Source organism: Lithobates pipiens, unplaced genomic scaffold (genome assembly GCF_037356315.1).
Source record: "Lithobates pipiens isolate NorthernLeopardFrog02 unplaced genomic scaffold, aLitPip1_a1.2 Scaffold_10, whole genome shotgun sequence".
NCBI classification, from domain to species: Eukaryota; Metazoa; Chordata; class Amphibia; order Anura; family Ranidae; genus Lithobates; species Lithobates pipiens.
Genome location: NW_027507686.1, coordinates 108457745 through 108475582, shown reverse-complemented (window position 1 = coordinate 108475582; position 17838 = coordinate 108457745). Strand labels below are relative to the sequence as shown.

The following is a 17838-nucleotide window of genomic DNA, read 5'->3' as shown; positions in this document are numbered from 1 at the left end:
GCCTCCAACATCAAACGAGATCGGGTGCTTTCAGGGTGATGTGCCCGTAGGCAATCTCTTCAGGCACTTTCAACCCTCTTGACAAACGCCAAGATGGTCACCTTGGGAAACAAGTGAAAAAAAAAACAGGTCAAGGCCAACCACATAAAAGGAAGCCTACAGCACCTAGTATTCCCAGGTGGTCTCCAATCCAGGTACTAGCAAGGCCCAACCCTGTTTAGCTTCTGAGATCAGAGAAGATTGGGCGCTTTCAGGGTTATGTGCCCATAGGCAATCTCTTTGGGCATTCTCAACCCTCTTGACAAATGCCAAGATAGTCACCTTGAGATACAAGCGAAAAAAAACAGGTCAATGTCAACAACATAAAAAGAAGAATACGGCACCTGGTATTCCAACGCCATCTCCCATCCAGGTACTAACTAGGCCCAACCCTTCTTAGCCTCAGAGAAGAGAAGAGATAGGGCTCTTTCAGGGTGATGCTGCTGTAAGCGATCTCTTTGGGCACTCTCAACCCTCTTGACAAATGCCAAGATGGTCACCTTGGGAAACAAGCAAAAAAAAAAAAACGAATCAACGCCAACAACATAAAAAGAAGCCTACAATAACTGGTATTCCCAGGTGGTCTCCCATCCAGGTACTAACCAGGCCCGACTCTTCTTAGCCTCCAAGATCAGACGAGGTTGGGTGCTTTCAGAGTGATGTTGCCATAGGCAATCTCTTCAGGCACTCTCAACCCTCTTGACAAACACCAAGATGGTCACTTTGGGAAACAAGCGAAAAAAAAACACGTCAACGCCAACAACATAAAAAGAAGTCTATGACACCTGGTATTCCCAGGCAGTCTCCCATCCAGGTACTAACAAGGCACGACTCTTCTTAGCCTCCAACATCAAACGAGATCGGGTGCTTTCAGGGTGATGTGCCCGTAGGCAATCTCTTCAGGCACTTTCAACCCTCTTGACAAACGCCAAGATGGTCACCTTGGGAAACAAGCAAAAAAAATAAAAATAAGTCGGAAGCTAGAGACAATATGGCCCGAGTCCTCAATTTAATCCATGCGGCGCATGTACAGGGAAGGCCCTTGCTTATGTTGTCAACGGACGCGGAGAAGGCCTTTGACAGGGTGGCCTGGCACTTTATGTAGGCCACCCTGGAACATATAGGTCTTGGCCCCAACATGATGAGCTGGGTAATGTCGCTTTACTCCACGCCGTCGGCAGCGGTACGGGTGAACGAGTGGTGCTCGGACTCTTTCCCCATCACTAATGGGACGAGGCAGGGGTGCCCTCTGTCTCCCCTAATTTTTATTCTGACACTGGAACCACTTATGTGTCACGTTCGGAATGACCCGAATATTACTGGCATATCCAAACCCTCGGCACACAACAAAATTGCGGCGTACACTGACGATCTAATTCTTTCCGTCTCCAATCCACACATTTTGCTTCCCAATATACTTGCGTCTCTACAGTGATACGGCAGCCTATCAAACTATAAAATCAATTGCACCAAGTCGGCTGTATTGAATATATCGGTCCCGGATGGTGAGGCCAAGAGACTCCGCTCCGCTTTTCCATTCTACTGGGCTGAAAAATCTATACGTTACCTGGGCGTTGACATCGCAGCGGATTTAGCGCAATTGTACCCGCTTAATTTTGTCCCTCTCCTGGATAGACTGAAATCTGATTTGGGAAACTGGCATACTTTAACACTGACCTGGTTCGGGCGCTGTAATGTATTCAAAATGACGGCCCTCCCGCGGATCTTATACATGTTCCAGACATTACCGATCCGGTTACCCCCAATTTTTCTCAGACAACTGCAGGTGCTGGTCCGGGACTTTATTTGGGCGCGCAAACCGCCCAGAGCCCGTTTGCAATTGCTTGCCAGACCAAAGGACAAGGGGGGTCTGGGTCTCCCAGATCTCAGACAATACTACAGAGTGACTCTGCTAGCGAGAGTCGTTGATTGGCATTGTAATGGCCCACACAAGCAGTGGGTGGAGATGGAGATTGAGGATGGATCCATTCCCCTATTGACCTCCCCGTGTAGCTCCTGTCCTCCCTAACAAAAGACCTCAGAGGTCACCCCGTAGTGGGAGCTACGTTGGCTGTTGTGCGGAGGTTGTTCCGCTGCACACACATTGCTCCCCTGCCATCACCAATGACTCCGGTTATAGCTAATCCAGACTTCCCACCGGGATTTACCAACAAGAAACTGCGACAGTTGACAGTGGTGGGGAAACAGCGTCTGGGAGAGGTGTGGCCCTCAGGAGGGCTCCCGACCACGCAAACTGTCGCCGAGCTTTCTGACCCTCCGCTTGACTTGTTTAGTGCTTATCAACTTCGTCACTTTCTTCTGGCCATACAAAGGGCCCCCTACACTCCTAGAGACCTGACACCCTATGAATCCATCTGTCACAAAAGGGAACCTGGGCGACACACCCTCACCCTCCTGTACAACCTATTGAGTAGTCAGGAGGAGGAGTCGACCCCCACCATTTATCCACAAATGGGAGAGGGACGATAGGGAAGATCCTGACCTTAGTACATAAAGAAGTCCATTATCAAGGATCAGGATACAAGATAGTCTCACGCTGGTATAGAGTCCCATACCTTCTGAATAAAATGTATAGATCGATCCCGGATGTTTGTTGGAGGTGAAATTCAGATACGGGGACCATGGGACACCTTTTCTGGGCATGCCCGGCCTTCAGGAACTTTTGGGTTCCCAGCAGCGTGCCTTCTACACTTGACCGAACAGCCTGTTCGAAAATAGAAAAAAACCCTCACGATGCAACTCCTGAATGCCGCCCGGGCCTGCATTCCCGCACTGTGGAGGCAGCCTCAGCCCCCATCCAAGGTGCTGTGGTATTCCAAAGTCAATCATATTCTCCGGATGGAAGAATTGACCGCCACCCTTCACAACACTGAAGAGGCATTTAGTGTTACATGGAGGCCCTGGAGGTATTTTACTGGTACTCGAGACTACATTCGGGAGGTGAGCAGTGCCTCTGTCCCAGAAAACGACTGAACATCTAACGTTTACCTACGTAGGCCATGTCTGCCCTGGGTGGCATTCCCCCCCTCCCTTTTTGTCTTTATTTTTCTTTTTTTCCCTGCCGCCATCCCCCCACCTCCTCTCTCTCCGTCTTTGCACTCTCTTCTTCCCCCCGTCCTCCCTTTTGACTATGCCTTGTCTCCTTACTAGCCTTCGGGACCCAGAAGAACCCCAGGGTTCTGGACATGACCGGCTCATATTTTACTCTGGTTCACATAGGTCATGATAAGCTGGCTCGCTGTGGTCCCAGTTGTTCTCCATGATTACATTTGTCCGAACGGAGCTGCACTAGTTATACTGTACTACATGTCGGAGGTGGGGTTTCTCTATTTTCTGAATGAAACTGTAGGACTCCCCTCTGAGAACCCAGAGATATTTGGCTGCCTATTTTTTGTTAGCATGTAATTGTGACCCTGGGTCATGCTGTATGGTTGACTGTTATATTTATGTTGTTCTTCTTAATAAAAGAATAATAAAAATAAAAAAAATAAGTCAATGCCAACAACTTAAAACTAATGCCTATGGCATTGAGAAATCCCAGGCGGTCTCCCATCCAGGTACTAACCATGTCCCAACCCTGCTTAGCCTCTGAGATCAAATGCACACTCAACCCTCTTGACAAACGCCAAGATGGTCACCTTGGGAAACAAACAAAAAAAACAAGTCAACGCCAACAACATAAAAAGAAGCCTGCGGCATCTGGAAAACCCAGGCGGTCTCCCATCCAGGTACAAACAAGGCCCAGCCCTGCTTAGCCTCTGAGACCAAACGAGATTGGGCGCTTTCAGGGTGTTGTGCCCGTAGGCAATTTCTTTGTGCACTCTCAACCCTCTTGACAAACGCCAAGATGGTCACCTTGGGAAACAAGGGAAAAAAAACAGGTCAAAGCCAACAACATAAAAAGAATCCTACGGCATCCAGTATTCCCAGGCGATCTCCCAATCAAGACACTAACCAGGCCAGATCCTTCTATGTCACCTGGTCTTCCCAGGCAGTCTCCCATCCAGGTACTAACCAGGCCTGACGCTGCTAAGCCTCTGAAATCAGACGAGATCGGGTGCTTTCAGGGTGATGTGGCCGTAAGCGTTCTCTTCAAGACACGCCCAACCCTCTTGACAAACATCAAGATGGTCGCCTTGAGAAACAAGCGAAAAAAACAGTTCAAAGCCAACAACATAAAAAGAAGCCTATGGCACCTGGTATTTCCAGGCGGTCTCCCATCCAGGTACTAACCAGGCCCGACACTGTTTAGCCTCTGAGATCAGATGAGATTGGGCGCTTTCAGGGTGATGGGGCCATAGGTGATCTCTTTGGGCACTCTCAACCCTCTTGTTAAACGCCAAGATGGTCACCTTGGGAAACAAGCGAAAATAAACAGGTAAATGCCAACAACATAAAAAGAAGCCTACGGCATCTGGTATTCACAGATGGTCTCCCATACAGGTATTAACCAGGCCGTACACTGCTAGGCCTCTGACATCAGATGAGATTGTGCGCTTTCAGGGTGATGTGGCCATAGGTGTTTTATGTAGACACTCTCAACCCTCTTGACAAATACCAAGATGGTTATCTTGGGAAACAAGTGAAAAAAAACAGGTCAACGCCAACAACATAGACCCTGGCGGTCTCCCATCTGACCCAGAACCTGCTTAGCCTCTGAGATCGGGCGCTTTCAGGGTGATGTGACCTCAGGCGAACGCTTTGGGACTTACTCAAAACTCTTGACTGATGCTAAAATGGTCACCTTGGGAAACAAGCGAAAGAAAAACAGGTCAAAGCCAACAATATAAAAAGATTCCTACGGCACCTTTAATTAGGTACTAAACAGGCCGCACCCTGCTTAGCCTCCGAGATCAGATGAGATCGGGCGCTTTCAGGGGGATTTGGCCGTAGGAGATTTCTTTGGGCTCTCTCAGCCCTCTTGACAAATGCCAAGATGATCACCTTGCGAAACAAGCGAAAAAAAAAAACCATGTCAACGCCATCAACATAAAAAGAATCCTACGGCACCTGGTATTCCCAGTTGGTCTCCCATCCAGTTACTAATCAGGCCCAACAATGCTTAGCCTCCGAGATCAGACAAGATCAGGCACTTTCAAGGCCTGGCACTTTATGTAGGCCACCCTGGAACATATAGGTCTTGGCCCCAACATGATGAGCTGGGTAATGTCGCTTTACTCCACGCCGTCGGCAGCGGTACGGGTGAACGAGTGGTGCTCGGACTCTTTCCCCATCACTAATGGGACGAGGCAGGGGTGCCCTCTGTCTCCCCTAATTTTTATTCTGACACTGGAACCACTTATGTGTCACGTTCGGAATGACCCGAATATTACTGGCATATCCAAACCCTCGGCACACAACAAAATTGCGGCGTACACTGACGATCTAATTCTTTCCGTCTCCAATCCACACATTTTGCTTCCCAATATACTTGCGTCTCTACAGTGATACGGCAGCCTATCAAACTATAAAATCAATTGCACCAAGTCGGCTGTATTGAATATATCGGTCCCGGATGGTGAGGCCAAGAGACTCCGCTCCGCTTTTCCATTCTACTGGGCTGAAAAATCTATACGTTACCTGGGCGTTGACATCGCAGCGGATTTAGCGCAATTGTACCCGCTTAATTTTGTCCCTCTCCTGGATAGACTGAAATCTGATTTGGGAAACTGGCATACTTTAACACTGACCTGGTTCGGGCGCTGTAATGTATTCAAAATGACGGCCCTCCCGCGGATCTTATACATGTTCCAGACATTACCGATCCGGTTACCCCCAATTTTTCTCAGACAACTGCAGGTGCTGGTCCGGGACTTTATTTGGGCGCGCAAACCGCCCAGAGCCCGTTTGCAATTGCTTGCCAGACCAAAGGACAAGGGGGGTCTGGGTCTCCCAGATCTCAGACAATACTACAGAGTGACTCTGCTAGCGAGAGTCGTTGATTGGCATTGTAATGGCCCACACAAGCAGTGGGTGGAGATGGAGATTGAGGATGGATCCATTCCCCTATTGACCTCCCCGTGTAGCTCCTGTCCTCCCTAACAAAAGACCTCAGAGGTCACCCCGTAGTGGGAGCTACGTTGGCTGTTGTGCGGAGGTTGTTCCGCTGCACACACATTGCTCCCCTGCCATCACCAATGACTCCGGTTATAGCTAATCCAGACTTCCCACCGGGATTTACCAACAAGAAACTGCGACAGTTGACAGTGGTGGGGAAACAGCGTCTGGGAGAGGTGTGGCCCTCAGGAGGGCTCCCGACCACGCAAACTGTCGCCGAGCTTTCTGACCCTCCGCTTGACTTGTTTAGTGCTTATCAACTTCGTCACTTTCTTCTGGCCATACAAAGGGCCCCCTACACTCCTAGAGACCTGACACCCTATGAATCCATCTGTCACAAAAGGGAACCTGGGCGACACACCCTCACCCTCCTGTACAACCTATTGAGTAGTCAGGAGGAGGAGTCGACCCCCACCATTTATCCACAAATGGGAGAGGGACGATAGGGAAGATCCTGACCTTAGTACATAAAGAAGTCCATTATCAAGGATCAGGATACAAGATAGTCTCACGCTGGTATAGAGTCCCATACCTTCTGAATAAAATGTATAGATCGATCCCGGATGTTTGTTGGAGGTGAAATTCAGATACGGGGACCATGGGACACCTTTTCTGGGCATGCCCGGCCTTCAGGAACTTTTGGGTTCCCAGCAGCGTGCCTTCTACACTTGACCGAACAGCCTGTTCGAAAATAGAAAAAAACCCTCACGATGCAACTCCTGAATGCCGCCCGGGCCTGCATTCCCGCACTGTGGAGGCAGCCTCAGCCCCCATCCAAGGTGCTGTGGTATTCCAAAGTCAATCATATTCTCCGGATGGAAGAATTGACCGCCACCCTTCACAACACTGAAGAGGCATTTAGTGTTACATGGAGGCCCTGGAGGTATTTTACTGGTACTCGAGACTACATTCGGGAGGTGAGCAGTGCCTCTGTCCCAGAAAACGACTGAACATCTAACGTTTACCTACGTAGGCCATGTCTGCCCTGGGTGGCATTCCCCCCCTCCCTTTTTGTCTTTATTTTTCTTTTTTTCCCTGCCGCCATCCCCCCACCTCCTCTCTCTCCGTCTTTGCACTCTCTTCTTCCCCCCGTCCTCCCTTTTGACTATGCCTTGTCTCCTTACTAGCCTTCGGGACCCAGAAGAACCCCAGGGTTCTGGACATGACCGGCTCATATTTTACTCTGGTTCACATAGGTCATGATAAGCTGGCTCGCTGTGGTCCCAGTTGTTCTCCATGATTACATTTGTCCGAACGGAGCTGCACTAGTTATACTGTACTACATGTCGGAGGTGGGGTTTCTCTATTTTCTGAATGAAACTGTAGGACTCCCCTCTGAGAACCCAGAGATATTTGGCTGCCTATTTTTTGTTAGCATGTAATTGTGACCCTGGGTCATGCTGTATGGTTGACTGTTATATTTATGTTGTTCTTCTTAATAAAAGAATAATAAAAATAAAAAAAATAAGTCAATGCCAACAACTTAAAACTAATGCCTATGGCATTGAGAAATCCCAGGCGGTCTCCCATCCAGGTACTAACCATGTCCCAACCCTGCTTAGCCTCTGAGATCAAATGCACACTCAACCCTCTTGACAAACGCCAAGATGGTCACCTTGGGAAACAAACAAAAAAAACAAGTCAACGCCAACAACATAAAAAGAAGCCTGCGGCATCTGGAAAACCCAGGCGGTCTCCCATCCAGGTACAAACAAGGCCCAGCCCTGCTTAGCCTCTGAGACCAAACGAGATTGGGCGCTTTCAGGGTGTTGTGCCCGTAGGCAATTTCTTTGTGCACTCTCAACCCTCTTGACAAACGCCAAGATGGTCACCTTGGGAAACAAGGGAAAAAAAACAGGTCAAAGCCAACAACATAAAAAGAATCCTACGGCATCCAGTATTCCCAGGCGATCTCCCAATCAAGACACTAACCAGGCCAGATCCTTCTATGTCACCTGGTCTTCCCAGGCAGTCTCCCATCCAGGTACTAACCAGGCCTGACGCTGCTAAGCCTCTGAAATCAGACGAGATCGGGTGCTTTCAGGGTGATGTGGCCGTAAGCGTTCTCTTCAAGACACGCCCAACCCTCTTGACAAACATCAAGATGGTCGCCTTGAGAAACAAGCGAAAAAAACAGTTCAAAGCCAACAACATAAAAAGAAGCCTATGGCACCTGGTATTTCCAGGCGGTCTCCCATCCAGGTACTAACCAGGCCCGACACTGTTTAGCCTCTGAGATCAGATGAGATTGGGCGCTTTCAGGGTGATGGGGCCATAGGTGATCTCTTTGGGCACTCTCAACCCTCTTGTTAAACGCCAAGATGGTCACCTTGGGAAACAAGCGAAAATAAACAGGTAAATGCCAACAACATAAAAAGAAGCCTACGGCATCTGGTATTCACAGATGGTCTCCCATACAGGTATTAACCAGGCCGTACACTGCTAGGCCTCTGACATCAGATGAGATTGTGCGCTTTCAGGGTGATGTGGCCATAGGTGTTTTATGTAGACACTCTCAACCCTCTTGACAAATACCAAGATGGTTATCTTGGGAAACAAGTGAAAAAAAACAGGTCAACGCCAACAACATAGACCCTGGCGGTCTCCCATCTGACCCAGAACCTGCTTAGCCTCTGAGATCGGGCGCTTTCAGGGTGATGTGACCTCAGGCGAACGCTTTGGGACTTACTCAAAACTCTTGACTGATGCTAAAATGGTCACCTTGGGAAACAAGCGAAAGAAAAACAGGTCAAAGCCAACAATATAAAAAGATTCCTACGGCACCTTTAATTAGGTACTAAACAGGCCGCACCCTGCTTAGCCTCCGAGATCAGATGAGATCGGGCGCTTTCAGGGGGATTTGGCCGTAGGAGATTTCTTTGGGCTCTCTCAGCCCTCTTGACAAATGCCAAGATGATCACCTTGCGAAACAAGCGAAAAAAAAAAACCATGTCAACGCCATCAACATAAAAAGAATCCTACGGCACCTGGTATTCCCAGTTGGTCTCCCATCCAGTTACTAATCAGGCCCAACAATGCTTAGCCTCCGAGATCAGACAAGATCAGGCACTTTCAAGGTGATGGGGCCATAGGCGATCCCTTCGGGCACTCTCAACCATCTTGACAAACGCCAACATGGTCATCTTGGGAAACAAGCGAAAAAAACCAAGTCATTGCCAACATTGGAGGCTAAGCAGGGTTGGCCAATCAGTTTCCTTGCCTGAAATAGGCATCTCAGAACAGCCATCTGGCTACTCCCCGGGTTTCCAACTCCTTCAACTAATCCCAGGAGACAATACTTCGCCTCCATCCCGGTGGAGGTTCCAAACACCCAATCAATGGTTCCTGTCACCTCTGTCCAGTAGCGGATCAACTTCGGGCATCTCCAAAACATGTGCATCATGTCTCCCCCCATGTTCCCGCACCGGGGGCAACTTGCGTCCGGCCATTCAGCCAAACTGAAAAAGTTTATGAGGAGCATAATAGGTTCTATATAATAAGAACAGATGTGACATCCTCTGTGAGGAGAGCCACAATTCACCACAGGCAGGATTCCTGTGGCCAATTATAGCTCAGGGGGGTTTAGTACACACCCCACCCTATATAAGGCCGCCAGCGTGGCGGCCTTGTATAATGTGTTGCGGTGGTCAGGGAAAGAGGACGATAGGCAGGGACAGTGTCTTTACTGCTTGGGAACCTGGCACTGTTACAGTGGGTGTTATGTGCCTCCTGCACAGTACACACCTGAAGCTACCCTTTATTACTGGTGTTCAATTTCTGCAATACATGCATCTGCAGTGCAGAAGTTAGAGTGAGTGTTGTGTGCCTCCTGCACAGTATACACCTTATTGCTGGTGTTCTGTTTCTGTAATACAGGAACCTAGCACTGTTACAGTGCTAGGGTGTACAGAGAAGCTGGTATATATAGAAGACTACAGCATACAGAAGAAAGGCTAGTGAATACAGAATAAAGACTCGTGTATGTAGATAGGCTTGAGTATACAGAGATGCTAGAGTAAACAGTGAGGCTGGGGTAGACAGAGAGGCTAGTTTAAAGACAAATACAAAGATGATAGTGTATATAGAGAGGTTAGTGTATAGAGAGAGTCGAGTGTATACAGAAAGGACAGTGCATATAGAGAAGCTAGTGTATACAGAAGGGGTATACATCAAAGCTGACATTCTATACAGAAGACTGGGTAGTGTATACAGAGAGTCTAGTGGGTACAGAAGACAGGTTGGTGTATTCTAGCTAGTTTTTACAGTCTAGTGTATACAGAAGACAGGCTGTGGTATACTGAGGGTTTAGTGTATTCAGAGAGTCTAGTGTATACATAAGACTGGCTAGTTTACACAGTGTTTACAGAGATGCAAGGGTGTACAGAGAAGCTGGTATATATAGAAAACTACAGCATACAGAAGAAAGGCTAGTGAATACAGAATACAGAAGACTCGTGTATGTAGATAGGCTTGAGTATACAGAGATGCTAGAGTAAACAGTGAGGCTGGGGTACACAGAGAGGCTAATTTAAAGAGAGGCAAGTATATACAAAGATGTTAGTGTATATAGAGAGGTTAATGTATAGAGAGGTTCGAGAGTATACAAAAAGGACAGTGCATATAGAGAAACTAGTGTATACAGAAGACAGGCTTGGGTATACATAAAAGCTGACAGTGTATACAGAAGACTGGGTAGTGCATACAGAGAGTCTAGTGGGTAAAGAAGACAGGCTGGTGTATTCTAGCTAGTTTTTACAGTTTAGTGTATACAGAAGACAGGCTGTGGTATACTGAGGGTTTAGTGTATTCAGAGAGTCTAGTGTATACAGTCGGTGAGTGTATACATAATACTGGCTAGTTCAGACAGTGTTTACAGAGATGCAAGGGTGTACAGAGAAGCTAAAATATATAGAAGACAGAAGAAAGGCTAGTGAATACAGAATACAGACTCGTGTATGCAGATAGGCTTGAGTATACAGAGATGCTAGAGTAAACAATGAGGCTGGGGTACACAGAGAGGCTAGTTTAAAGAGAAGCTAGTATATACAAAGATGTTAGTGTATATAGAGAGGTTAGTGTATAGAGAGAGTCGAGTGTATACAGATAGGAAAGTGCATATAGAGAGACTAGTGTATACAGAAGACAGGCTTGGGTATACATCCAAGCTGACAGTGTATACAGAAGACTGGGTAGTGTAAACAGAGATTCTAGTGGGTACAGAAGACAGGCTGGTGTATTCTAGCTAGTTTTTACAGTCTAGTGTATACAGAAGACAGGCTGTGGTATACAGAGGGTTTAGTGTATTACAGAGATGCAAGGGTGTACAGAGAAGCTAATATATATAGAAGACTACAGCATACAGAAGAAAGGCTAGTGAATACAGAATAAATGCTGGCTTCTACGGAGAGGCTACCACTACGGAGATGCAGAACACTATCTAGAGTATATAGAGAGGCTAGATTATACAGAGAGGCTAGTGCATAGAGTGAAGCTATTGTATATAGAAGCCTGGTTAGTGTATACAGAGAAGCTAGTGTGTACAGAAGAAAGGCTAGACAGGCTATAAAGAGAGACAAGTTTTTACAGAAGACAGTTTGGGGTATACAGAGATGCTAGTTTATACAGAGAGACTAATGTATACAGAAGACAGGCTAGGGCATACAGAAGACAGAAGACGGGCTAGTGTATTCAGAACATAGGCTAGTGTATATCGAAGACAGGCTATTGTATGCAGAAGATCGGCTAGTGTAAACATGCTGGTGTATATAGAGAGGCTAGTGAATTTAGAGGGTAGGCTAAGTGATAACAGAACAATCTGGGCTAATACAGAGACATTTCATCATTTCATCTAGCTCACATCTCTAATGGAGTTTGTCTCATTGCCATGTTATGCCTTTTCATTCTTATGCTAAATATAGATCACTACACAATTTTAATCATCCACATCAAGCATGCAATAAAACTATCATACATATAAATAAACCATGTACTCTCTTGCTCTATTTTGCATATTTGTAATTCTCCACATCAACTGTCACATTGAGTATGTGACAGTCCTGACACACCATCCTGACTTATTTTTCTTTATTTCTTATTAGAAATAGAGAGTACTAACTCAAAATCCGGTTAAATCTATTCACTTCGATGAGTTCTAACGCTAATTGTACGGTAATGCAAAATGTTCACAAAACCATCCATTTGCTACCAGACATGCTGCACATACTAAGAGTAATGTAACTATCGCTCGCTAACGATGTAAACAGTTTTATTGCTTTTCTGACATTAACCGAGTATCTCCCGAGTATCTCTGACATTAACTGAGTGTCTCTCTGCACTATGATCTTTATAATAATAATAATAAGATCAACAAGTCTAATATAACCTTTCTCATTGGTACCGGCATATCCTTTAAATTTAGACTAATGTAACTATTTCTCGGCCATTTTCAAGCTAAGCTTTCAATCTCTTACCTTTGAACAGCCATACTTCCTCCCTACAATATTAAGCCATTTAAATGTCCTATTTGTCGCCTATATTATACAACTCTCTGAAAAGCCTATATGTAGAGAATAAAACTAGTCTTACATCTTAATAAAACAGTTTTATTGCTCAACCAGTATCAGCTGTCATGACAAATAAACGTTTCCACTACTTGACTCTATTTTCTGTATTTCTTCTTTTTCTCCACCTTAACTGTCACAGTTAAAACACAGTGACAAAACATTTCTTTTTACCGCAGCAAAATGTGAGAAAAGCAGTATAAGCCGTCTTTCTGCCACATGCATCAGAAAATTAATGTACCGCTTTTAAATCCATATCAATTCCACATAACCGTGAACCGTCTTACAATTTTAATATTTACTGATAGCAATTACTGATATTAAATTATGACTATACCAGTGGAAAAGGACCGCGTAATGGAATTGTGAAATTAATCATAATCTCAGCGTTAATTTAGCTGATAAATTTACGATTTACTCAACGATTTACTCAACGATTTAAACTTAGATTTTTTTTCATTCTAAATCTATTTAATCTTAAATAATTTATACTATATTCTACAGCACTCTTAAATTATGTACTGTCGTTCTGTATTTAACCGTGCTCATATTTCGTTTTATGTTGCAACCTTCGAATCTCATTACTATTCCGACATTCTGCCTTAATGAGGATACTACTTTGCAACTATCCCTTGATCCCTTTTGTGTATTCACTTTATCTCGACCTATATATACTGCCTCAATATTTTCCTAATTTGTTTTGCTATACTTATTATTATTATATTATAGAGATTACTAACTCTAAATCATTGTAAACTTAACCATAGTTATAATGTCTACAGCTAATTTTACGTTAAAGCAAAATTCACACAAAACCATCTTTTTAAAACCTTTACACATTAAGAGTAATGCAACCATCTCTCGCTACCTCTATGCAATAGGATTCTCTTTCCAGTGGAAACGGAAAACAGTCAGTGTAAGCCGTCTTCGTGCGCAACAAAATTAATGGAACGATTTACACGTTGGAATTTGCAAGCTACGTCAATTTGACTTTGCAACAATCCCTTGATCCCTTTTGTGTATTCACCTTAATTTCGACCTATACATACTGCCTCAATATTTTCCTAATTTGTTTTGCTATACTTATTATTATTATTTTATAGAGATTACGATCTCTAAATCATTGTAACAAGTTATAATGTCTACAGCTAAGTTAAGTCGTGCGTAACAAAATTAATGGAACGATTTACACGTTGGAATTTTCAAGCTACATCAATTTACTCTTAAATACCCTTTAGCTGCTTAGCTCACACTTTGCTGTATGTAGCCGCGTTTACATGTAAGTTTGCCATGTCATACTTTGCTGGTTATTATACTTTCTCATCCGATAGAAACCTAGTCATTGCTGATATTTCATGATTGCAGCAATCATCTCATCTGATTGATATTCCGACATTCTGCTTTGGTATTACTTTGCAACGCTCTATTGAACAATGTAAAGGTAAGCTAGATATTTTGTGTATTTCCACTTAAACTCGACTTTTATATACTGTCTCAATATTATCCGTTCTAATTTTGCTAAATTAGATTGAAGAGTTTGCTATGTCTAAATTCAGGTTACCTACTGACCTTTATTACGTATACTGCTAATTTTAGGGTAATACAAAACCATCTTTTTGCTTCTTGGCACGCTGCACATATTAAGAGTAATGCAATGCTACCGTGAACAGTTTAATTGCTCGTCTCATATTTAGCTGGTATCTCTCTGCTATAGGAAACTGAATTTGTACTACAACGATCACTCATCTAATATCAGTCCACTCAGTGCTACCGGGATAACTTTTACATTTAGAGTAATGAAATGATTTCTCAGTCATTTTGGAGCTACTGCAACTAACGCTTCCGATCTCATTTCGACTGCAATACTTAATCTCTGCTATTGCAGAATATGTAGCTGCTTAGCTCACACTTTGCTGTACGTAGCCGTGGGAATTGGCATTTCCTCTCTAATTCATATTCACATTTCTAATGCAGTTTGTCTTTTTGCCATGTCATCCTCTGTTAGTTATTATGCTTTCTCATCCTTGAGCTATATTTGGGGTATATTCACTACATGATTAAAGACACGTAATGAACCTGATTGATAAAAACCTACACACGTCGTTGGCTGTTATTTCGTGTATTTCCACTTAAACCCGACCTGTATATACTGTCTAAATATTAATTTTAGAGTTATTTTGCTATACTTATTATTAGTATAAACAGATTACTATCTCTAAATCCTGGTAAACCAGCTCACACTAAACCATCTAATTTATACCTTACACGCAGCACAAATTTACATATTAACATTTAGCCGGTATCTCTCTGCAATAGTAAACGAAATGTGTAGATCACTAATATCGTCTTTTCAGTGCTACCGGAACAACTTTTAAATTTAGAGTAATGCAACGATTTCTCAGTTTTATGAAGCTACTGCAACTAACGCTTTGGATCTCTTTCCTGATAAATTACGCTCTGCAATATTAAGCCATGTAAATTGTCCTATTGGTCTGCGAACAATGCTATGTATAATAATACAAATCTTTCAAAAGCAATATCGTCTCACTGCAATACTTACACTCTGCATAATATATATGAATAATGATAATAATGCTAATAATAAAGTCGTCTAAAACTCGGCTATAAGTAGAGAATAAAACTATCTTACATCAAAATAAACCATGTACTGCCAAACCAATAACGGCCAATTACTTAACGTCTATCAGTCAATGACTTAACAAAATATACTTAGCACTCTTTTGCTCTATTTTGTATAGTTGTAGTTCTCCACATTAACTGTCACATTGATATCACCACTGACAACACACCACTTTTTAACAGCACCAAAATATGAAAAAAGCACTTTACATGTTTCAGAAGTAGTTGCATTAGCAAAAAATAAAGTCCTGTCTTCTTTACACGCTAGCTTTTCTGTATACATTAATCTCTCTGTGTACAGTGTAAGCCTATCTGTAAAAAAAAAAAATAGACGGTCTTCTGCATACTCTAGCCTCTCTGTGTAACACAGTCTATCTCTGGATTCCTTAGCCTCCATCTCTGCATACCCAGGACCTTCCTCTGTATAATCTAGCCTATCTGTATACACTAGCCTGTCTTTTGTACAAATTAGCTTCTCTGTAGCCGGTCTTCTGTATTCACGAGCCTCACTGTCTACTCTTGGTTGTCTTTTGTATAAACTAGCATCTCTTTATACATTAGCTCTCTGTATACCCAAGCCTCTCTGTATACACTAGTCCACCGGTATACACTAGCAAGTCTGCATACACTAGCCTCTCTTTGTAACCCAACTTCTCTCTCTGTATTCCTTAACCTCCATCTCTGCATACCAAGGACGTATAATCTAGCCTATGTGTATACACTAGCCGGTCTTCTGTAGACATTAGCCTCCCTGTATAAACTAGCTGGTCTACTGTATACACTAGTCCGTCTGTATACACTAGCAAGCCTGCATACACTAGCCTCTCTGTGTAACCCAGCCTCCATCTCTGCATACCCAGGACGTTCTTCTCTATAATCTAGCCTATTTGTATACACTAGCCTGTCTTTTGTACACATTAGCCTCTCTGTATAAACTAGCCGGCCCTCTGTATACACTAGTCCATCTGTATACACTAGCAAGTATGCGTACTCTAGCCTCTCTCTGTATACCTTAGCCTCCATCTCTGCATACCAGGACGTTCTTCTCTATAATCTAGCCTATTTGTATACACTAGCCTGTCTTTTGTACACATTTGCCTCTCTGTATAAACTAACCGGTCTTCTGTATACACTAGTCCGCCTGTATACACTAGCAAGTATGCATACTCTAGCCTCTCTCTCTGTATACCCTAGCCTCCATCTCTGCATACCCAGGACGTTCTTCTGTATAATCTAGCCTATCTGTATACACTAGTGACCCTCATGGCATGTGTCAAGAGGGTTGAGAGCGCACAAAGAAATTGCCTACGAGCACAACACCCTGAAAGCGCCCAATCTCGTTTGGTCTCAGAGGCTAAGCAGGGTTGGGCCTGGTTGGTACTTGGATGGGAGACCGCGTGGGTTTTCCAGATGCCGCAGGCTTATTTTTATGTTGTTGGTGTTGACCTGTTTTTTTCGCTTGTTTCCCAAAGTGATCATCTTGGCATTTGTCAAGAGGTTTGAGAGTGCCTAAAGAGATCGCTTAAAGCCGCATCACCCTGAAAGCACCCTATCTCTTCTGATCTCAGAGGCTAAGAAGGGTTGGGCCTAGTTAGTACTTGAATGGGAGACGGCCTTGGAATACCAGGTGCTGTATTCTTCTTTTTATGTTGTTGGCGTTGACCTGTTTTTTTTTCGCTTGTTTCCCAGGGTGACTATCTTGGCATTTTTCAAGAGGGGTGAGAGTGCCCAAAGAGATTGCCTATGGGCACATCACCCTGAAAGCGCCCAATCTCCGCTGATCTCAGAGGCTAGAAAGGGTCGCGCCTTGTTAATACCTGGATGGGAGACCGCCTGGAAATACTAGGTGCGGTAGGCTTCTTTTTATGTTGTTGGCGTTGACTTGTTTTTTTTGTTTGTTTCCCAAGGTGACCATCTTGGCGTTTGTCAAGAGGGTTGAGCATGCCTGAAAAAATCTACTATGGCTGCATCACCCTGAAAGAGCCAAATCTCATTTGATCTCAGAGGCTAAGCAGGGTTGGGACCTGGTTAGTACCTGGATGGGAGACCGCCTGGGATTTCTCGATGCCATAGGCTTTTTTTTTAAGTTGTTGGCATTGACTTATTTTTTTTTTTTGTTTTATTCTTTTATTTAGTATAAGTAGAACAACATAAATATAACAGTCAACCATACAGCATGACCCAGGGTCACAATTACATGGTAACAAAAAATAGGCAGCCAAATACCTCTGGGTTCTCAGAGGGGAGTCCTAGAGTTTCATGCAGAAAAGAGAGAAACCCCACCTCGGACATGTAGTACAGTATAACTAATGCAGCTCCGTTCGGACTTTAGCCAACATTTTTATATCTGCTTGGAGCAGCGAGATGGGGCGATAGGAATCCGGGGAGTGGGTATCCTTTCCTGGCTTGGGTATCACTATAATAACTGCCTGCCGTAGAGTATCAGGTAGGGACCCGGAGTCAAATATGTGTGTATATAATCTCAACAATTCTGGCACTAGTGTCTCAGAGTAGTGGGCAT

At 44.2% G+C, this 17838-nt stretch overlaps 4 pseudogenes; all 4 read right to left on the bottom strand.

Moving 5' to 3' along the window:
• Positions 1–593: 593 nt before the first annotated feature.
• LOC143956809 (5S ribosomal RNA) lies at positions 594–712 on the bottom strand (annotated as a pseudogene).
• Positions 713–4244: 3532 nt separating this feature from the next.
• LOC143942777 (5S ribosomal RNA) lies at positions 4245–4363 on the bottom strand (annotated as a pseudogene).
• A 3915-nt stretch (positions 4364–8278) lies between these two features.
• Positions 8279–8397, bottom strand: LOC143942771 (5S ribosomal RNA; annotated as a pseudogene).
• A 695-nt stretch (positions 8398–9092) lies between these two features.
• On the bottom strand, positions 9093–9211 carry LOC143947292 (5S ribosomal RNA; annotated as a pseudogene).
• Between the last annotated feature and the right edge of the window lie 8627 nt (positions 9212–17838).